At 42.9% G+C, this 23,922-nt stretch overlaps 1 long non-coding RNA gene across 7 annotated transcripts in view; it reads right to left on the reverse strand.

Annotated features, from left to right (window-relative positions):
- Nucleotides 1–23,922, reverse strand: part of LOC144824073 (uncharacterized) — a 347,831-nt gene that overhangs the window by 293,044 nt on the left and 30,865 nt on the right. For all 7 annotated transcript variants that reach the window (XR_013608887.1, XR_013608884.1, XR_013608886.1 and 4 more), the window contains exon 2: nucleotides 2,792–2,935. This is a non-coding gene — a long non-coding RNA (uncharacterized LOC144824073). The remainder of the gene's footprint in view (nucleotides 1–2,791; nucleotides 2,936–23,922) is intronic.

Consider the following 23,922-nt stretch of genomic DNA (forward strand, 5'->3'; position numbering starts at 1 on the left):
TCGTGGACATGTGTCTAAGATCACACTGATGGGTGCATCAAGCATCACTCACAGTGTGATCTTAGGCACATGACCAGGATGTTACATGTAATGAGAAATTAATGTTATGTCTTGCTTATATATAGGTGCCTGTTTTTGGCCTGTAGATACAGTGAAATATTATGAGCAGAAACACACATACTGCTTGCAGAGACAGATGTGGAAGATTACATGTAACATCCTGGTCATGTGCCTAAGATCACACTGTGAGTCAAGCTTGATTTTAAAGGATGTATGACGTTACAACGCATACTTTTACAACGCATACCATTACAACGCGGTTTTTACCACGCATACCATTACAACGCATAGCGCTTTGGGGTGCTGGATAGTGAATAGTTTAATTTACTATTCCAACTCCAGTCCCCGTGGACACTAGGGAAGGTTATTGGATAGTAAATTAACCTATTCCCTATCCTAGAGCGCCCCCCAGCGCAATGCGTTGTAATGGTATGCGTGGTAAAAACCGCGTTGTAATGGTAGTGCGTGGTAAAAAATGCGTGGTAAAGGTTGTATACCGATTTTAAATGGATCTGGGTAAATTATATTCTTAGTTGATGTCTTTACAAATATGGAAGTAAATGTTTTTAAACGACATGGTATATTACATGTAACATCCTGGTCGTTGTGCCTAAGATGACACTGATGGGTATATGGTTTACTGCATAGGAAAGTCCAGACAAATCACTCTCAAACAGTAGATGTAACAAATATGGAATGCATTGACGAAACCTTGGATCTTCCGCATATAATCTTGAAGTCCGGTATTCAGATGCAGGAATTTGAACAGGTCGGTCGTCATATCGTCCACCTTCACCTGTTGGAAATAACTGTGGAAAACAACGAGCTTCCAAACTTTCTTCCCATACACTAATGGGACTTCCTTCGGCTTTTTTCATCTGAAACAAGTCAACAGCATTCCCCATTACTTCTTTGGAATGCAATGGATGAACACTATAATGTTCATAAATTTCTTCACTTCTAGAGACATCACCTTTTTCTATTTGCCCAGCAGAGACATCAGTGTCGTCCTGTACAGTTGTTTCCTCTTCTCCCACATACACATTTTTATAGTACTGACAACGTTGCCTTTTTGACTTTCCTAACATCCACTAATTCTTGCCAGATTTTCTTACTCTTAGTAGGAACGCCATTAACTAGAATAACCAGAGGTTCCTCTTCTACTTTTTCGACACCAATTGCATCAATATTTTTCTTAAAATCTAGAGGCAAATAAACAACTCTTCCTTTAATCCTCCCTGTAAATCTGAAGGAGGCAATTTCCCTGTCTTAGGCTCCATGCGAACAATAGCCTGAAAAGGATGCACACATTGAATCAGAATAGACTCATAGGTATTTAAATCCATCAATTCAGACGGAATGTCTACCAACTCCAGATTATTATGAACAGCTCTAGCAGGCATTCTGTTTTCATTTAATTTATTATAACAATATTTACAAATACGTTGATCAGAACCCAAATCAAAACAATTTTCAACCAACAAATAAGTTGCAAAATCCTTCCCCTCATTATTATTTATCTTTTCGCTTTTTACATATAAATCAACTAATCTAGTCTGATGCTTATAATGAGTTCGTCGACAACACACACAAGTAAAATTAGGCCTTTCACTTGAATTGACCTTTCATTTTCAAATGTTTCTGTACTTATAATCTCTACATTACCTTCTATTACTGTATCAATTTCTGCACTGACCTCTTTTTCACCAAAGTAACAAAACTCAATTTCATCACAAATGTTTTTGACATCTAATTCAGTTCCATGCAAAAGAGCACTGTTTAACTGTTTTAGTTTAAGTGCTGGACTTTTTGCATAATACAACCTTCTCACTAACTTCCTCACTTTATTATGATGCACTGCTAACATCCTAAAATGGTGAAAAACACTCTGACATACTTTTCTTGAAAGACAAGCCAGTGAATGCCCTTGCAAACCTGTTTTTTCTCTCACTCTACAAGGATCTATCTCTTGTAAAATTTTCATTTTTTGTTTCACACTTTTCTTAGTATATGTCCGTAAAAAACTGCGAAACAAATAAATTGAATCCTGTCGCACACTACAAATACTACTACAATTCCAAGTATACACTGGAGCCTTAGGACATCTACCTAAAACTTCATCAGCTAACACCTCTTCTGTATTTCTAGGCACAATCTCTTCTTTTTCAACCGGACAACCGTCCTTCACCTCATATGCTCGAACACTGGTGTCAACTGCATGCACCAAATCATTATCCTGAAAGTAACTTTCTTCATTAAAAAATGGCTCACAACTTGAACTATGCTTCCATTCTCCAGAAAAAACATCACAAAAATTAGTCCGATTTATTACTCTCCTCCACTTACATTTTGATTTGAACACATTGATTACCTTATCGAGTGTTCGAATACTATTCATTACCAAACTAAACAATTTATTTTTCACTTTAAATGCTTCATCCACAATCTTAACTATGTTTTTTTTTCTTGTAAAAAGCGGTCTTTTTTTGATACCTCTTTACATTTTTTAATAAATTAGATATAATTCTATTATAAAACATTCGTCTACTAATTTTAATCAATTGATTTCTCCTTCTTTTGTTATAGACAATATCATCTCCTTCTACAGGTCGAACATTTTTAAAGGGACACACTGTCTTCTTTCTAATTACAGGTGTCTTATTCTTGTTTGAAAACACACGTTTTTTTTGACATTTCAATAAGTTCCTGAGAAAATTTTTAGTTTGCTTACCAGGAGCATTATTTTTTTTCTCTGAAGATTTTGTTTTGGTTGAGTCCTCTTTTTTTTTTCTTCGACCTTACATTTTTTTTATAAAGTTTTTCACGTCTTTGTTTAGATGGCATATTTTTCTTTCTTTGTATAGATGATTATAATCTGTGGTAAAGAAAAAATAATATATTATAGACCACTACAAACATATTACATAGCAATTACAATAAGTAAACGATATAAACACTAGTATACAACAAAAGGCCGATTTACATTACATGTGCTTTGCTTTGTGTCAAAAACGATTTACTAATTAATATTATGTATTGCTTATATATAGGTGGCCTGTTTTTGGCCTGTAGAGACAGTGAAATAGTATGAGCAGATACACACATATTGCATGCAGAGACAGCCATGGTAGATTATATGTTACATCCTGGTCATGTGCCTAAGATCCCACTGTGAGTCAAGCTTGATTTTAAATGGATCTGGGTGAATAATATGCTTAGTTGATATCTCTAAAAATATGGAAGTACATGTTTTTTAAGAACATGGTAGGTTACATGTAACATGCTGGTAATGTGCCTAAGATCACACTGATGGCTGAATCAAGCTTCACTCACAGTGTGATCTTAGACACATGACCAGGATGTTACATGTAATGAGAAATTAATGTTATGTCTTGCTTATATATAGGTGGCCTGTTTTTGGCCTGTAGAGACAGTGAAATAATATGACCAGAAACACACATACTGCTTGCAGAGACAGACATGGTAGATTACATGTAACATGCTGGTCATGTGCCCAAGATCACACTGTGAGTCAATCTTGATTTTAAAAGGATCTGGGTGAATAATGTGATTAGTTGATGTCTTTAAAAATATGGAAGTGGGGGCGTGGCCAGCAGCCGATGATGGTGGCTGCCTAGAGGGAAAGCTCCGCGGCTGAAGCGGCCTCCAACGAAATCCGACTAGCTATCCGAGACAATTATGTCCCAAGCGGGAAGGTACTGACGCCCAGGACCGGGCGGCAGAGGTACGGCCAAGCGGAAAGAAAATCCGTGAACGGGGAGCCGAGATATCACTGACCCCGAGCAGGCCCCGGAGGGGATCCCGAGCCGGACACTGGCCTGGACGAAGAGCCGGCAGGAAGTGAGCCGATCTGGGCGGAGGGCCGCCGGAAGCGCCCGCCCGCGACACCTACGGAGAGGAAGAAGCCCCGACATCCTGCAGAACTGTCCAGGCATCCAAAGCCCCGAGCGGGACCCCGGGGGCCCCCGCGCTGAGTGGCGGAAGGCGGATCAGGCGACCGGAGGAATCAGGCACGGACGTGCGGAGGAGAAGAACCTGAAACGGTGCCCGCCATCTTGGGGATCCGGCCGGGTCCCCATGCACAACAGATCTGGTGCTGACATCGCCGAGGGAAAGCAGGTACCGTCGCTACGCGACAACAAGACACCCGAAGCAGCGATCCACGGCTCCGGCGTACTGCACGCACGAGAGGACACGGGGGCCATTATACACCTAAGCGTGACGCCCTCTCCCCGGCAGATGCGATAGGGGGCAAAGACAAAGGCCTACACACAGAACTGGCGCAGGCAGCGCTGAGGACACGTAGATACCGTCGTTGCACAGCGGAGCACCGCCTGGTGCAGCGCTGCACGGCTCACAGACCCCCCCCCCCTGTGTAGGAGCGCAATACAATCGCAAGCGGGCACAGGGGCCCTTTTGAGACAATAAGTGGAATACTGCCCCCGGGCAGGGGCCGAGGAGACTGGGAGAGGGGTAAACACTGCAACAGCGGCAGGGGAAAAAGACTGTGGATTAACAAGACCGCTCTCGGCGCAGCAGCTATTGAAGGGGCATCTCCGCGGCCCGCGACCCGTCGATACCACGAGATTGGGCAGAGTGCGGTCCAGAGGCCTCGCATATAGCTGAACAGAGGGGCCCCACGCCGCCACGTAACAAGACCGGAGGCGAGCCGGGGGTGCCATACCGGGGCCCTGAGGGTCACGACTGAGAGTGGACTGCGAGCTGTGTGAGTCCGGGAAACTGGTGTGACGAGGGGCTGCCCCGGTGGAGAGTAAGAGGCACGGCTCCACGAACAAAATGGCTGGTAAGGGGCTGAAGAACAACACAACGCAGTCCCGCCTTGACCGCTTCGCATACGAGAAGCCCGCCACACCCCCGCCAGATGCCAGGACACAGGTGGGCAAGACAGTGGAGGCGACGGGGAGCAAGAAGGCTACCCTGGACGATGTCATGCGGGCCCTCACACAGGTGCAGGCCACAGTGGGGTCAATCTCGGCCGAAATCACGCTGATTCGGGCAGACTTCCACAAAATGACGGAGAAAGTGAACACGATGGAAATCGTGACAAAAGCCTTGGTGGAAGATGTGTCGGAGCTACAGACTAATATGGATCGTCTTTCGAAAGAGAATAGGGAGCTGAGAGACAAGCTTGATGACCAGGAAGGACGCTCGAGACGGAACAACATCCGTATAATTGGTGTGCCAGAATCGGAAGACACGAGGTCAATGGACCTATATGTGGAGAACTTAATCAAACAGCACCTACAACCTAAGGGACTCTCAAATTTTTTCACAGTGGAGAGGGCACACAGAGTCCCTGGAGGGCGCCGACAAACGGGTGCTAACCCCAGGCCGATTATAGCACGACTCTTTAATTTTAGAGACCGAGATGCCATATTACAGGCGGCAAGAACCTCACCCCCCATTAAAATTCAAAACGCCACGCTAGCATTTTTTCCAGACTACACGGCGGAGGTCGCGAGGAGGAGGAGAACTTTTTTCGAGGTCAAAAAAGAACTAAGAGCCAGAGAGATCCCTTATTCAATGCTCTTCCCAGCAAAACTTCGGGTAGTAGCCGACAATAAGACTTGGTTTTTTGACACCCCGGAGGTGGCACAGGATTGGCTGGAGGGTTGGCGGACGGCAGGCCTTCCCCGTCGCTCCAACAGACAAACCAAAAACCGTAATGGTGGATCACAGCAAGGCCTGCAATCAAATGGTGCCGAGGCGGAGCCACTTTCGCCACTGCAAGAAACTCAGGAGGAGGGCGATGACGAAGAACAGTGATCCCCGAATACTGTACATTTGCACTGAAATTGCCGCGGCCTGAGAATGCCGCCCTGGACACTGGGCTGAGGGCCTCCGCGGCCAAGGAGGGGGCCGCCGACCTCGGAGATTCCCTCACCCCAGCGAGCAAGTACTATGTTATGGGTTGGGTTCAAGCACTCTGCTGAGTTGGGGGGGCGGGCAGTTGTAAGTCCGTTGAGCAGGGGGGCAGGGAGGGGGGGAGTTGGGGGTAGGATGGGGTTATGGTTCTTAATTTCTATACGGGGTCAAAATTGCTACGAAGGGGCGCATGGGCACAGAATGCTAAGGTCAGGATGCTGCACGCAGAGTCACTACACGGACCTCCTGGTCCTCCTTGCGCATGATTTCTCAGTCCGCATACACGAACACGATGGGGGAGGGCACTGATGTAGGGCGGGAATCGCTGTTGAGCCTCATGTCCTGGAACGTGAGAGGTCTGGGCGACAAGATTAAGCGAGGGCTGGTTCTGCAAAGTATAAAAAGACTAAATCCCGACCTGGTCCTACTGCAAGAAACACACCTCACAGGCACGGCCACGAGGGCCCTGGACAGGAAGGGCTATAGCATGGTGGCCCACTCAGAGTTCACGAAGGGGTCCCGAGGCACCGGGATATTGATTCACCGCTCGTCCAGGTTTATACTCCAATCAGTTGCAATGGACACACAGGGCCGATTCGCAGCGGTACATGGACAATGGGAGGGAAAACCACTTAACGTAGTATCAGTATACATCCCGCCGGCACTACACACTATAGCATTCACGGAACTAGGTAGATTCCTACTAGACCTTCCAGAGGGGGCCCTTGTGCTGGGCGGGGATTTTAATGCAGTGGCGCAAGACTCCCTAGATAGACACCCAACGCGTACACAAACACAGGCACACTCCAAATTGCAGGACTTCATGGAGGCACAGGGCTTAGTGGACATATGGAGGCGACTCCACCCAGTAGACCGGCAATACACATATTACTCGGCAGTTCACGACAGCCTGTCGCGGATTGATTATCTAATGACACTGGAAGGGAGTCCCCTCACATTCACTGACTCTCAGATTAGACCGCGAGGGGTCTCTGATCACTCCCCGCTAACAATGACTCTCTCCAGTCCGGAAAGAACCCGTAGGCGCGTCTTCCCTATCTACCCGGGGTACCTCGGAGAGCCTGGCATCGCCAAGGCCTTGAAGAGAAGTACACGATCATATCTCGACGAAAATGTAGGTTCAGTGGAATCGCCTACGGTCCTCTGGGAGGCCTATAAGACGGTATTCCGCGGGCAGGCGATCTCGGTGATAGCGCAGTACAAGCGCACACGGCGTCAGGAACTTTTAGGTCTGGAGGGACAACTTGACAAGGCAACACGGGACCACGAAGGGAACCCAACTGGGGACACACAACACGCGCTCCGATTGGCCCAGCAGCGCCATACCGACTTTATGCGTCACAGAGTAAGGGAACATATGTCAGCAACTATGAGTAGGGTGTACGACATGGGCGACAAAGCAGGGAAGCTCCTGGCATGGTTGGAGAAAGCGCGGGGAGGTCAGAGGGCCATACTCCAGCTGAAAGACCCTAATGGGGAGTTGCATTCTAGCCCGGCAACAATAGTGGAACTCCTGGCAGACCACTTCCAATACGTGTACACCCCTGAGTATGAGGTCACGCGGGAGATGGCGGAGAGCTCGCTTATAGGAGTACCGATCCGCACTCTCACCCCCGACCAACGAGACGAGCTTGAATCCGACCTGACAGCGGAGGAAATACAGATAGCCATAACAGCACTGCACCCGGGGAAAGCACTAGGCCCCAATGGTGTGCCGATAGAATGGTACAAAAGTATGTCCGAAACGTTATCCATACCACTGCTTGATATGTTCCAGGAGTGTCGGGAAAAGGGACGACTGCCCCCTGACCAACGCACGGCCACGATAGTCGCGATACCCAAGCCCGGCAAGCCCCCTGAGGACTGCGGATCGTATCGCCCGATCTCCCTCCTTAACGCTGAGAATAAAATCCTGGCGAAACTATTGGCCACAAGGCTCCTGCCTCACCTGACGCATTTGATACACCCGGACCAGTCGGGCTTCATGCCGCACCGGAGTACGGCGCTGAACCTGAGACGGCTGCATGGGGTGCTGGCCAGAGCACCGCGGTTAGAGGACCCAGCGGCGGTACTGTCACTAGATGCCAAAATGGCGTTTGACATGGTGGAGTGGCGCTATCTCTTTGCGGTCCTGGAACACATGGGTATTGGCCCGGTGTTCATATCGTGGGTAAGACTACTGTATACCGAGCCCGTGGCGAGGGTAACCGCAAATGGACACGTATCTCGGGAGTTTTCGCTGGCGCGGGGCACGAGACAGGGGTGCCCACTCTCGCCACTACTGTTCGCCCTCGTACTAGAGCCCCTGGCCACAGTTATTAGAACCACCCACCTGCTGAAAGGCATAAATTGGGGAGGCGGTTGGGAAGATAGAGTCTCACTATACGCCGACGACATGCTCGTCTACCTCATGGACCTCACGAACGGCATACCGGTCCTACTGGCACTGTGCGAAACCCACGGTACGGCCTCAGGGTATAAACTTAACTGGTCCAAGTCCATAATCTTCATGGTGCAGGGCGACCTGCCAGCGTTGCCTGAAGATTGTCAATTGCTCGTAGAACGCCTATCCTTTAAATACCTAGGGATATGGATCACGAAGGACCACTCAACCTTTGTTGACCTGAATCTCAAGCCCCAGCTGGACAGGCTAAAAGCGGATGTGCGTCACTGGAAAAATCTCCCCTTAACACTATTAGGTAGAGCAGCGCTCTTCAAGATGATGGCGCTGCCACGCTTCCTTTATATCCTGGAAAACACGCCGGCGATGGTCCCCGCATCGCTCTTCCGCCAAGTGGCGGCGCAATTATCCAGCCTTCTGTGGGGTGACAAACCGGCGAGGGTGGCGCAATTGAAATTAACCAGAGACTGGTACAGTGGGGGAATAGCCCTCCCTAACCTCGAATTGTACTACTGGGCCGCTCACCTCAAGGTGATCAACCAATGGGTCCACGCGGCACATGACGATCCGGCATATGAGGCGGATAGGCACCAGCTGGGCACGTCCACCCTTCTGGCACCACTCTACGACAAAGGACTAGTGAGAAAGTTAGTGGGACCTACCAAACACACAGTAGCCATCTGGCACAAGGCGCAAAGACGGTTGGCGTGGGAGGGAGTGATCACTAACCTTACGCCACTGTGGGACGCCAAAGCCCTCGGCAGCCTGCGCAGCTCAAAAGGGTTTGACCAATGGGATACCATTGGGATCTCTACGGTGGGCGACCTATGGACAAGGGATGGAGTGCTCTCCTTTGCAACCCTGAGGGAGCAATATAACCTAGAAGTGACCGAAACATATAGGTACATACAGATTAGACACGCGCTCTTGTCGGTATTAGAGCCAGGGGTGACGCTTCCGGAATCGGCCCCGTTAGAGGACCGATTACTTACGGACTACATGGAATCGAGTGCAACCTCCCTCACTTACCGCAAACTGATGAACAACTTACCGGATCCCCTTGAAAGGCTGAAGGGCTACTGGGTGGATGAGGTAGGAGACCTGAATGAGGCAGAATGGAACGCAGCCCTGGCGTCGCCCAGAGAGGCGGGCATCTCCACCCGATTCAGGCTGGTCCAACTCAAAGTACTGCATAGGGTCTACTACACACGCACTACACTATACAAAATACACAGAGCAGAACACCCGTATTGCCTGAGGGAATGTGGGGAGGAGGGTACACTGTTCCACACTATATGGACCTGCCCTATCATACAGGAGTACTGGAGGCGTGTCACACGCACGATCGGTCAAGCCCTCCAGAACCCGTTCACGCCTGACCCCAGAATTTGTCTCCTGAATGTATGGGGCCCAACAGATTTAACAATGAATGCAAAGGGGTGGGTGGTCATTGGCGTAATGATGGCGAAGCGAGATATCGCGAAAAATTGGGGAGCACCAGAGGCACCGACACTAGCGCAGTGGTGCAGAAATATGGACATGCTCATGGTGACAGAGAGGGCAGTATACCAGCAGAGACATAATCCACGTAAATGGAACAGAACTTGGATACAATGGAACACATACAGGGGGGACATCTGTGAACCTTTGCCTGAAGAGGAGGAGGGGGATAGCTCAGGGGACGAGGAGGATCTGGTGCACTGAAGGGGGAGGAGGAGGGCCCCGAGACACAGAATGACCCCGGGAACTGGGGGACAGGCCTAGAAGAGTGAATGGTATTATTAGAGACTGGCTTTAGGGCTGATGAACGAATGTATACATACCAATGATGCAATAGCCTACACTGCGAGCTCAATCAATGCAACCCGTGAAGTAGCAAGTTTTATGTTGGGGGGGGAAAAAATAAAAAGTTGCTCTGTTAATCGTAGACAGCTGAATGTTGACGCGGCTCTACAGACTGATTGATGTCAAATGTATAACATGTGATAGCAACAACAAAAATAAAATGTTTAAAAAAAAAACAATATGGAAGTACATGTTTTTGAAGACATGGTAGATTACATGTAACATCGTGGACATGTGTCTAAGATCACACTGATGGGTGCATCAAGCTTCACTCACAGTGTGATCTTAGGCACATGACCAGGATGTTACATGTCATGAGAAATTAATGTTATGTCTTGCTTATATATAGGTGGCCTGTTTTTGGCCTGTAGAGACAGTGAAATAATATGACCAGAAACACACATACTGCTTGCAGGGACAGACATGGTAGATTACATGTAACATGCTGGTCATGTGCCTAAGATCACACTGTGAGTCAATCTTGATTTTAAAAGGATCTGGGTGAATAATGTGATTAGTTGATGTCTTCAAAAATATGGAAGTACATGTTTTTAAAGACATGGTAGATTACATGTAACATCGTGGACATGTGTCTAAGATCACACTGATGGGTGCATCAAGCATCACTCACAGTGTGATCTTAGGCACATGACCAGGATGTTACATGTAATGAGAAATTAATGTTATGTCTTGCTTATATATAGGTGCCTGTTTTTGGCCTGTAGATACAGTGAAATATTATGAGCAGAAACACACATACTGCTTGCAGAGACAGATGTGGAAGATTACATGTAACATCCTGGTCATGTGCCTAAGATCACACTGTGAGTCAAGCTTGATTTTAAATGGATCTGGGTAAATTATATTCTTAGTTGATGTCTTTACAAATATGGAAGTAAATGTTTTTAAAAGACAAGGTATATTACATGTAACATCCTGGTCGTTGTGCCTAAGATGACACTGATGGGTGAATCAAGCTTCACTCACAGTGTGATCTTAGGCACATGAGCAGGATGTTACATGCAATGAGCAATTAATGTTATGTCTTGCTTATATATAGGTGGCCTGTTTTCTGCCTGTAGAGACAGTGAAATATTATGAGCAGAGACACACATACTGTTTGTAGAGACAGACATGGGAGATTATATGTAACATCCTGGTCATGTGCCTAAGATCACACTGTGAGTCAAGCTTGATTTTAAATGGATCTGGGTGAATAACATGCTTAGTTAATGTCTTTAAAAATATGGAAGCACAAGTTTTTTAAAGACATGGTAGATTACATATAACATCCTGGTCATGTGCCTAAAATCACACTGATGGGTTAATCAGGCTTCACTCACAGTGTGATCTTAGGCACATGACCAGGATGTTACATGTAATGAGAAATTAATGTTATGTCTTGCTTATATATAGGTGGCCTATTTTTGGCCTGTAGAGACAGTGAAATAATATGAGCAGAGACACACATACTGCTTGCAGAAACAGACATGGTAGATTACATGTAACATCCTGGTCATGTGGCTAAGATCACATTGTGACTGAAGCTTGATTTACCCATCAGTGTGATCTTAGGCACATGACCAGGATGTTACATGTAATCTACCATGTCTTTAAAAAACATGTACTTCCATATTTTTAAAGACATCAACTATTTAAAATCAAGCTTGACTCACAGTGTGATCTTAGGCACATGAACAGGATGTAACATGTAATCTACCATGTCTGTTTCTGCAAGCGGTATGTGTGTATCTGCTCATATTATTTCACTGTCTCTACAGGCCAAAAACAGGCCACCTAAATATAAGCAAGACATAACATTAATTTCTCATTACATGTAACATCACCAGGATGTTACATGTAATCTACCATGTCTTTAAAAAACATGTACTTCCATATTTTTAAAGACATCAACTAAGCATATTATTCACCCAGATCCATTTAAAATCAAGCTTGACTCACAGTGTGATCTTAGGCACATGACCAGGATGTAACATGTAATCTACCATGTCTGTTTCTGCAAGCAGTATGTGTGTCTCTGCTCATATTATTTCACTGTCTCTACAGGCCAAAAACAGGCCACCTAAATATAAGCAAGACATAACATTAATTTCTCATTACATGTAGCATCCTGGTCATGTACCTAAGATCACACTGTGAGTGAAGCTTGTTTCACCCATCAGTGTGATCTTAGGCACAACGACCAGGATGTTACATGTAATATACCATGTCTTTAAAAAACATGTACTTCCATATTTGTGAAGACATCAACTAAGCATATAATTCACCCAGATCCATTTAAGATCAAGCTTGACTCACAGTGTGATCTTAGGCACATGACCAGGATGTTACATGTAATCTACCACATCTGTCTCTGCAAGCAGTATGTGTGTTTCTGCTCATATTATTTCACTGTCTCTACAGGCCAAAAACAGGCCACCTATATATACGCAAGACATAACATTAATTTCTCATTACATGTAACATCCTGGTCATGTGCCTAAGTTCACACTGTGAGTGAAGCTTGATGCAACCATCAGTGTGATCTTAGACATATGTCCACGATGTTACATGTAATCTATCATGTCTTTAAAAACATGTACTTCCATATTTTTAAAGACATCAACTAATCACATTATTCACCCAGATCCTTTTAAAATCAAGCTTGACTCACAATGTGATCTTAGGCACATGACCAGCATGTTACATGTAATCTACCATGTCTGTCTCTGCAAGCAGTATGTGTGTTTCTGATCATATTATTTCACTGTCTCTACAGGCCAAAAACAGGCCACCTTTATATAAGCAAGACATAAAATTAATTTCTCATTACATGTAACATCCTGGTCATGTGCCTAAGATCACACTGTGAGTGAAGCTTGATTCACCCATCAGTGTGATCTTAGGCACAACGACCAGGATGTTACATGTAATATACCATGTCTTTAAAAAACATGTACTTCCATATTTGTAAAGACATCAACTAAGCATATTATTCACCCAGATCCATTTAAAATCAAGCTTGACTCACAGTGTGATCTTAGGCACATGACCAGGATGTAACATGTAATCTACCATGTCTGTTTCTGCAAGCAGTATGTGTGTCTCTGCTCATATTATTTCACTGTCTCTACAGGCCAAAAACAGGCCACTTATATATAAGCAAGACATAACATTAATTTCTCATTACATGTAACATCCTGGTCATGTGCCTAAGATCACACTGTGAGTGAAGCCTGATTAACCCATCAGTGTGATTTTAGGCACATGACCAGGATGTTATATGTAATCTACCATGTCTTTAAAAAACTTGTGCTTCCATATTTTTAAAGACATTAACTAAGCATGTTATTCACCCAGATCCATTTAAAATCAAGCTTGACTCACAGTGTGATCTTAGGCACATGACCAGGATGTTACATGTAATCTACCACATCTGTCTCTGCAAGCAGTATGTGTGTTTCTGCTCATATTATTTCACTGTCTCTACAGGCCAAAAACAGGCCACCTATATATACGCAAGACATAACATTAATTTCTCATTACATGTAACATCCTGGTCATGTGCCTAAGATCACACTGTGAGTGAAGCTTGATGCAACCATCAGTGTGATCTTAGACACATGTCCACGATGTTAGATGTAATCTACCATGTCTTTAAAAACATGTACTTCCATATTTTTAAAGACATCAACTAATCACATTATTCACCCAGATCCTTTTAAAATCAAGCTTGACTCACAATGTGATCTTAGGCACATGACCAGCATGTTACATGTAATCTACCATGTCTGTCTCTGCAAGCAGTATGTGTGTTTCTGGTCATATTATTTCACTGTCTCTACAGGCCAAAAACAGGCCACCTATATATAAGCAAGACATAACATTAATTTCTCATTACATGTAACATCCTGGTCATGTGCCTAAGATCACACTGTGAGTGAAGCTGATTCACCCATCAGTGTGATCTTAGGCACATGACCAGGATGTTACATGTAATCTACCATATCTTTAAAAAACATGTACTTCCATATTTTTAAAGACATCAACTAATCACATTATTCACCCAGATCCATTAAAAATCAAGCTTGACTCGCAGTGTGATCTTAGGCACATGACCAGGATATTACATGTAATCTACCATGGCTGTCTCTGCAAGCAGTATGTGAGTTTCTGCTCATATTATTTCACTGTCTCTACAGGCCAAAAACAGGCCACCTATATATAAGCAACACATAACATTAATTTCTCATTACATGTAACATCCTGGTCTTCTGCCTAACATCACACTGTAAGTGAAGCTTGATTCACCCATCAGTGTGATCTTAGGCAGATGACCAGGATGTAACATGTAATCTACCATGACTTTAAAAAACATGTTCTTCCATATTTTTAAAGGCTTCAACTAAGCATATTATTCACCCAGATCCATTTAAAATCAAGCTTGATTCACAGTGTGATCTTAGGCACATGACCAGGATGTTACATGTAATCTACCATGTCTGTCTCTGCAAGCAGTATGTGTGTTTCTGGTCATATTATTTCACTGTCTCTACAGGCCAAAAACAGGCCACCTATATATAAGCAAGACATAACATTAATTTCTCATTACATGTAACATCCTGGTCATGTGCCTAAGATCATACTGTGAGTGAAGCTTGATTCACCCATCAGTGTGATCTTAGGCACAACGACCAGGATGTTACATGTAATATACCATGTCTTTAAAAAACATGTACTTCCATATTTGTAAAGACATCAACTAAGCATATAATTCACCCAGATCCATTTAAAATCAAGCTTGACTCACAGTGTGATCTTAGGCACATGACCAGGATGTTACATGTAATCTACCACATCTGTCTCTGCAAGCAGTATGTGTGTTTCTGCTCATATTATTTCACTGTCTCTACAGGCCAAAAACAGGCCACCTATATATACGCAAGACATAACATTAATTTCTCATTACATGTAACATCCTGGTCATGTGCCTAAGATCACACTGTGAGTGAAGCTTGATGCAACCATCAGTGTGATCTTAGACACATGTCCACGATGTTACATGTAATCTACCATGTCTTTAAAAACATGTACTTCCATCGTTTTTAAAGACATCAACTAATCACATTATTCACCCAGATCCTTTTAAAATCAAGCTTGACTCACAATGTGATCTTAGGCACATGACCAGCATGTTACATGTAATCTACCATCTCTGTCTCTGCAAGCAGTATGTGTGTTTCTGGTCATATTATTTCACTGTCTTTACAGGCCAAAAACAGGCCACCTATATATAAGCAAGACATAACATTAATTTCTCATTACATGTAACATCCTTGTCATGTGCCTAAGATCACACTGTGAGTGAAGCTTGATTCACCCATCAGTGTGATCTTAGGCACATGACCAGGATGTTACATGTAATCTACCATATCTTTAAAAAACATGTACTTCCATATTTTTAAAGACATCAACTAATCACATTATTCACCCACATCCATTACAAATCAAGCTTGACTCGCAGTGTGATCTTAGGCACATGACCAGGATATTACATGTAATCTACCATGGCTGTCTCTGCAAGCAGTATGTGAGTTTCTGCTCATATTATTTCACTGTCTGTACAGGCCAAAAACAGGCCACCTATATATAAGCAACACATAACATTAATTTCTCATTACATGTAACATCCTGGTCTTCTGCCTAAGATCACACTGTAAGTGAAGCTTGATTCACCCATCAGTGTGATCTTAGGCAGATGACCAGGATGTAACATGTAATCTACCATGACTTTAAAAAACATGTTCTTCCATATTTTTAAAGGCTTCAACTAAGCATATTATTCACCCAGATCCATTTAAAATCAAGCTTGATTCACAGTGTGATCTTAGGCACATGACCAAGATGTTACATATAATCTACCATGTCTGTCTCTGCAAGCAGTATGTGTGTTTCTCCTCATATTATTTCACTGTCTCTACAGGCCAAAAACAGGCCACCTATATATAAACAAGACATAACATTAATTTCTCATTACATGTAACATCCTGGTCATGTGCCTAAAATCACACTGTGAGTGAAGCTTAATTCACCCATCAGTGTGATCCTAGGCACATGACCAGGATGTACCATGTAATCTACTATGACTTTAAAATACATGTACTTCCATATTTTTCAAGACATCAACTAAGCATATTATTCACCCAGATCCATTTAAAATCAATCTTGACTCACAGTGTGATCTTAGGCACATGACCAGGTTGTAACATGTAATCTACCATGTCTGTCTCTGCAAGCAGTATGTGTGTCTCTGCTCATATTATTTCACTGTCTCTACAGACCAAAAACAGGCCACCTAAATATAGGCAAAGCATAACATTAATTTCTCATTACATGTAACATCCTGGACATGTGCCTAAGATCACACTGTGCGTGAAGCTTGATTCACCCATCAGTGTGATCTTAGGCACAACGACCAGGATGTTACATGTAATCTACCATGTCTTTAAAAAACATGTACTTCCATATTTTTAAAGACATCAACTAAGCATATTATTCACCCACATCCATTACAAATCAAGCTTCAGTCACTGTGTGATCTTAGGCACATGATCTGGATGTTACATGTAATCAACCATGTGTCTAAAAAACATGTACTTCCATATTTTTAAAGACATCAACTAAGCATACTATTCACCCAGATCCATTTAAAATCAAGCGTGACTCACAGTGTGATCTTAGGCACATGACCAGGATGTTACATGTAATCTACCATGTCTGTTTCTGCAAGCAGTATGTGTGGCTCTGCTCATATTATTTCACTGTCTCTACAGACCAAAAACAGGCCACCTAAATATAAGCAAGACATAACATTAATTTCTCATTACATGTAACATCCTGGTCATGTGCCTAAGATCACACTGTGAGTGAAGCTTGATTCACCCATCAGTGGGGTCTTAGGCACGTGACCAGGATGTTACATGTAATGAGAAATTAATCTACCATGTCTTTAAAAAACATGTACTTCCATATTTTTAAAGACATCAAGTAAGCATATTATTCACCCACATCCATTTAAAATCAAGCTAGACTCACAGTGTGATCTTAGGCACTTGACCAAGATGTTACATATAATCTACCATGTCTGTCTCTGCAAGCAGTATGTGTGTTTCTGCTTATATAATTTCACTGTCTCTACAGACCAAAAACAGGCCACCTATATATAAGCAAGACATAACATTAATTTCTCATTACATATAACATCCTGGTTATGTGCCTAAGATCACTCTGTGACTGAAGCTTGATTCATCCATCAGTGTGATCTTAGGCACATGACCAGAACGTTACATGTAATCTACCATGTCTTCAAAAAACCTATACTACTATATTTTTAACAGCAGTGTATCTTCATTAAATAAATCATATATTAGATTACACACAGGCACAAAGTAAAGTGAGACACAAGCAAAGAATACTCTTTAAGCTAATTGAGGCAAACTGTTACAAGGCACAGGTGACATTATGGAAAAATGTGAAAATGTTTTCTCTTATTTCAAACAGAAAGTCAGTGTAATGCTTCTCCAAAATTTAAAAAGCAGACTTTTTACCAGAAAATATTTTGCATACTAAATCGTTTTTGACACAAAGCACAGCTCATTTAAATGACCACTACAGAAACAAAGCAGAAACCTAACTCATTTTCAAAATACATTGCCAATATGCACCATTTCATTTTTAAACATTACAAAAAACATGACACAAAATGCAAGAATAAAGAAGCACAATATGCTTCTTAATCTTCCCCACAGTGCATACAGCACTCTATCTTTATTAAAAGAATCATTACTCACCTTTAAAATGCTTTGAAAGATGTAGAACTGTGTCAGTCACACTCAACAGATTGTCTTAAGCAGAATCTCTGAATAATGCTTCTTACACTGGAGCCTCAGAATAATAGCACAGATTCTTACTCATTTCAGACCCATATTCTTGTACATAACCAATGAAAATTCTTCCCACACAAATTCAAAACCAAATTACACATTTTAATTGGTTGTACATTTGAAGACTTTGAAACTCAAATAACATTCACCCATCCCCCCAGTGCTCATTCACCCTGTTACCATGGTAACTCCCTTCTTACCCAGCACACAGTTCAGAAGTTCATCATACTATGTTGCAAAAGAACCCACCAAGGGTGTTTGACCAAACAATGTACTAGCTAATCAAGTGCAATGTTTCTTTAAATGACTTTTTCTCAACCATTGAAATGACTTCTTTAAAAAAAAAGCATGCAACCTAATTTTCAGTGGAGATTTTTAAGAAAGCACCAATCATTTCTGGGTTTTCAAGTGCACTGAATCTTAACCACTTTTTTTTTATAATTCCTACTTTCAAACTGCCATTTCATTTCCACAACTCATCTGAATAGAAGCACATCTACCTTCAAGATGCCAAAAGTCTGGTTTGTGGGTCATAGCTATGTCTTCTGGAGTGTAAAATTTGCAAGCAACAGAGGGATTTACAACCTTGATTTATCAAATGTGGACATTGTGTGGATTGGACAGAGAGGATTAAGAAGTCACCAATTGATACCATTGATAAAATCTTTTATGCATCTTCCACACCCTGACCTTATAATTGTGCACTGTGGTGGCAATGACTTGGGCACTTTGACTGGGGTAGGTCTGGAAATGCTTTTAAAGGACATCTTTGGGCAATTGATGTCACTTTTTCCAAATACTGCCTTGGTATTTTCTAATATATGCCAAAGGCAAAAATGGAACTGGTCCAACCAATTTTGTCCACAGATTGAGAAAGCAAGGAAACATGTAAATAAATCTGTTTCTGCTTTCCTCAGATACTATGGTATGGGTTCCATTTACCACAACAACTTGCGTTACAACATGCAAGGCATCTATAGGAGAGATGGTGTATGTTTCACAGATGAGGGGAATAGAGTCTTCCTCTTGAATTTGAGACTCTGCAATGGTACCTACTTGTAGGTACAAAAAACACTCACATAACACAACAGCTCTTTTCAGAGCTACCCTACCTCTAAGCACTCTAAATTATTTTTTTACTCTAATTTTTTACACTGTTTTTCCCTGTGGTGCGCTCAGGGTGCGCGTACCGGAGATCGCACATGAAAGCGCACCCAGCGCTTACCCCGCGAAAATTTTAAAAAAAATAGTTTTTGGGCCCTTCAGGGTCCTTCTAAGCCTCCCTCAAAAAACCTAAGGGGTCAGGGGGTGTCTATCCTGCCCCCTTTTATTCATTTCCCCCTTTTTTTATCACCTCAGTTGTCTCGATTTTACCGAGACACAAGATGGCGGACTCTCCGGACTATTAAGAATGTTGACAGACATCCGACAGCCAATCAGCTTTCCGCTCGCGCACTCCCGTAGCGCGCCGGGTGCGCTCCCCGGTACGCGTACCGGTGAGCGCTCGGAGCGCGCCTATTGATATATATGTTTTTTTAAAGTTGCTTTTCATAAAAACCACTGGAGCAATTTTAAACAAATATGGAAAAGGCCCTACTACATACCAATACCTATCATTTTGCCAACTTTGGCGTAATTCCATTCATCCGTTCGGGCTGTAGCCGTGTCTAAATGTCCTATGGAAAATTGCATGAGGAAAACACATTTGAAAGTATTGAAATTTAAAACCAATCAAAATATTACTTTCGTTTTGAATTTGTGTGTGATGAAGTATGATTGGTTATGTATATATCTTAAATGAGAGGAAAACACGGCCATTTTGTGATACTCCTGTCTGAGGTACTTTTGAGAGAAATTGTGGGTGCTCAATTGCTGGACTTTAAATTACACAGTACTAACTCTTCTACTTTCAAAAAGGTGAGTTGTTAATTTGTATGGGGAACTATGTTGTACACTTTAAGATAATTTTGAAAATGTTTTCTGTTAGTTATTTACAGTCCTTCTGTTATAATTATGGATTAAGATAAGCTTCATCACATGCAGTGCTTTATATTTCTAGTTCCTGCCTGATACTATACACTACCCAATTAATTTTAAAGAACTAAATACTTGATTAACCTACATTTATATTATGTATTACTAAAAACGATAATTGAAAGTGATTACTTTTTTCTGCAATTTACAGCAAGAAATTTGAAATTAAAATGAATCAAAATGGGGAGACCAAGGAAATTTCATTTGAAATTTCACGGATATTTATTGAAATTCAAGATGGTAATTTTTGGGATGAATCTCTTGACGAAGAATTAATCGAATGTTTGGATACAATAGAATCATCATGGCACACTTATAATGAGGACATTCCTGATCATATAATTGAAGAGGAAATTCCAGATAAGGACATGCTACAAGTTCTATTAAATTATGAAAATTCTGAACAATAAATTCATATTTACAAATTCAAAATTAGTTGACATATTATTCATTTTTATTTCTAATTTATGAAGTAGTAGCGAAGTGATTGTATTGAAGTGAATTTTAGACTCTGCATCGGTACCTACTTGTAGGTACTTAAATCACCCACATAACACAACAGCTCTTTTTAGAGCTACCCTACCTCTAAGCACTCCAAATTCTTATTTTACACTATTTTCTTTCAATGTTTTTCCCTGTGGTACGCTCTGGGTGCGCGTACCAGTGAGCGTACATGGGAACGCACACAGCGCTTACCCCGCGAAAATTGAAAAAAAAAAAAAGTTTTTTTGCCCTTCAGGGTCCTGCTAGGCCCCCCTCAGAAAACTTAGGGGGTCAGGGAGTGTTTATTCCCTGCCCCCTTTTAATCATTTCCCCTTTTTTTCACCTCTTGTGTCTCGATTCTACCGAGACACAAGATGGCGGACTGTTTAGAATGTTGACAGACATCCGACAGCCAATCAGCCTTCCGCTCGCGCACTCCCATAGAGCGCCGGTGTGCTCCCCGGTACGCGTACCGGTGAGCGCTCGGAGCGCACCTATAGATATATATCTGTTTTTGAAGTTAATTTTCTCAAAAACCACTGGAGCAATTTTCACCAAATATAGCAAAGGCACTTCTGCGTACCAGTCCCTACAATTTTGCAAAGTTTCGCGTAATTCCGTCCAGCGGTTTGGGCTGTAGACTTGTCAGAACGTCCTATGGAAATTAACATTGGGAAAACACGTTTTGGAACCCCCCTTTTTTCTCAGCCCCCACTTCACGAATCCCCCCGAAACTGTCAGGGAAGGAGCGGAGCGGAGCTAGCCAAAATTTAGGAAAATTACACGCAAATTCCTCAACCGGCGCAAGAGTTATTCCCAATAGAATGTTGCGGATTTCCTATGGTAGCTAGGTCCTAACTAGAACTACCTACTATATATATATATAGCCACAATACGTTACCTATATCTTGCACTTTCTCCATGCACTGCTTTATACCCTTATATATTATATAATTTATACCATTTATAATTATAGCATTTAGAACACTTATGACATTCCAAATCACATCAGAACAAATGCATGATAGAGTGGCAAGGTAAAATTAATTTATTGAAGCTGCTGAGTTGAATACACTGTGTATGGATTGTGCAGGAGTTATGATAATTTTAAAGTGTTGTGTAAATTATAAATTAAAGGTATATGTATAAATTTAGAATTACTACGTTTTGTGTAGGCTATGTTTTGGTTGTATAGAAAGAATTAATAAAGTTATAGTAATGAAAAGGTTGAAGGTAGATTATAAACTCAAAGTGTAATTAAAACATTTGTGTTTCTAATATGTGTGTAGTTTAAGTTTCATTTGTATAGAAAGAATATATAAAGTTTTCCTAACTATAACAAAGATTTCCCATTTAGTTTTTTCCAGTGAATTTTAATGTTGTTTTCAATACAAATGTGTTTTAAATCGTAGACTACATTGTCGTTGAGTGGAGTGTCTTTAAGGGAAGTGTCGTACAGTAGAGTGAAGGATAGTGTATACTGTAGTATTATAGAGTGTAGGGTCGTAGCGTGGAGTAGAGGGGAGTGGAGCAGAGTGGTGTGGTGTGATGTAGCGTACAGTGGACTGTGACAGTGTTATGGAGTTCAGTGGTATGTTGTCTAGTTCAGTGGTGTGTTGTCTGGTACAGTGGTACGGAGTGCATTAGAGTGGACAGGCGTAGCGTAGAGTCGAGTAAACTATTATAAATTCGTGTGGCATCTTGCGCAGTACAGTGGTGTTTCGTAGAGTGTTGGAAAGTGCAGTAAAATGGAGGAGAATGTTGTACAGTGTAGTGTAGGGGCATAGAGTGCAGTAGAGTGTGGTAGAGTGGATCGGTGTAGAGTGGAGTGTTGTACAGTAACATAGAGTGGGGTAAATTATTGTGCAGTGGAGAAGAGTGTCCTGGAGTCCAGTGGAGTGGCATAGTGTAGAGTGGAGTAGCATGTTGTAGAGTGGTGTGGAGTAGAGTTGACTGGTGTAGCATACAGTGGAGTAAAGTGCTGTAGAGTACAGTGGTGCCTAGTACTGTGGAGTGGACTGGCATGTTGTACAGTGTTGGAAAGTGGCATTGAGTGGAGAAGAGTGGTGTGTCACAGAGTGGATTACAGTGTTGTACAGTGGAGTGGATTGGCATGGATTACAGTGTGGAACAGTATGGTACAGTATTATTGGGCTGAGGGAACGGCATTTAAACAATGTCCTACGTGTCGCCCTTTTAATAGCCGTATGAACCAGAATTCTCTCACTATGGCTCTGCTTAATTGCAGGTCATTGCCCTGCCACGCTATGGAGGTTAATTCCCTCTTCTTAGACTATAGTCTGGATGCCTTGTTCTTGACGGAAACGTGGTTGGCCACGTGTTCCGGTCCTGATATTGTCAAAGCTCTCCCCCCGGGATACCTTATATATCATCATGATAGGCCGGACGGGAGAGGGGGTGGAGTGGCTATTGTGTATAGAGATAAATTTGTATGCAAAGCGGCCGATTGTGGCATTAACAACTCTGAAGGCTGCCAATTCTCCCTTTGTATATCCTCCACTGTTTCCATCTCCGGCCTCCTTGTGTACCGGCCCCCAGCTACGCTGGGGAATTTTGTAGGGTCCCTTATTGAGGCGGTGATTCCATTGGCCGCCGCTTCCTCCAAGTTTGTTATTCTTGGGGACTTTAACTTACATTTTGATGACCCCAACGACGCAGTAGCAAGAGATTTACAAAGTCTACTTGGTGCACTGGACTTGCATCTGACTAATATCGGAGTCACCCATAACAGAGGCCATCAGCTTGACGCGGTCTTTACCAACTCTGCGAACCTGCAAGCCCTACAGATGTTGGCTCTCCCCTGGACGGATCACTACTTTATTCCGTTTAGATGGCAGCTGGGGAACCGAAGAGATCCTGTACCCAGTCAATACACTGTAGAACGACTCTGGTCGAAGCTGCCGGTGGAGAGTTGGGCGGCAGAGTTGTCTAGAACCTACCCTTACCCTGTAGCTGACCCTATCATCGCTGATCAACTTATGGGTAAATGGCTGACTAATACTCTGGACTCTCTGATTCCTAAAAAAAGGAGGCTGGTTAGGGAAAGGAGAACTGGCTCTGCTCCCTGGTACACCCCCGAACTCAGGGGCCTCAGAACCTTATGTAAAAGGCTTGAACGTGCTTGGAGGAGAGAGCAGACGGAAGAAAGTCGGGCAAATTATAAAACAGAGATGAGGAAGTATAAAAGTGCACTGAAGGATGCGAAAA

Source organism: Lissotriton helveticus, chromosome 3_1 (assembly GCF_964261635.1).
Source record: "Lissotriton helveticus chromosome 3_1, aLisHel1.1, whole genome shotgun sequence".
NCBI classification, from domain to species: domain Eukaryota; kingdom Metazoa; phylum Chordata; class Amphibia; order Caudata; family Salamandridae; genus Lissotriton; species Lissotriton helveticus.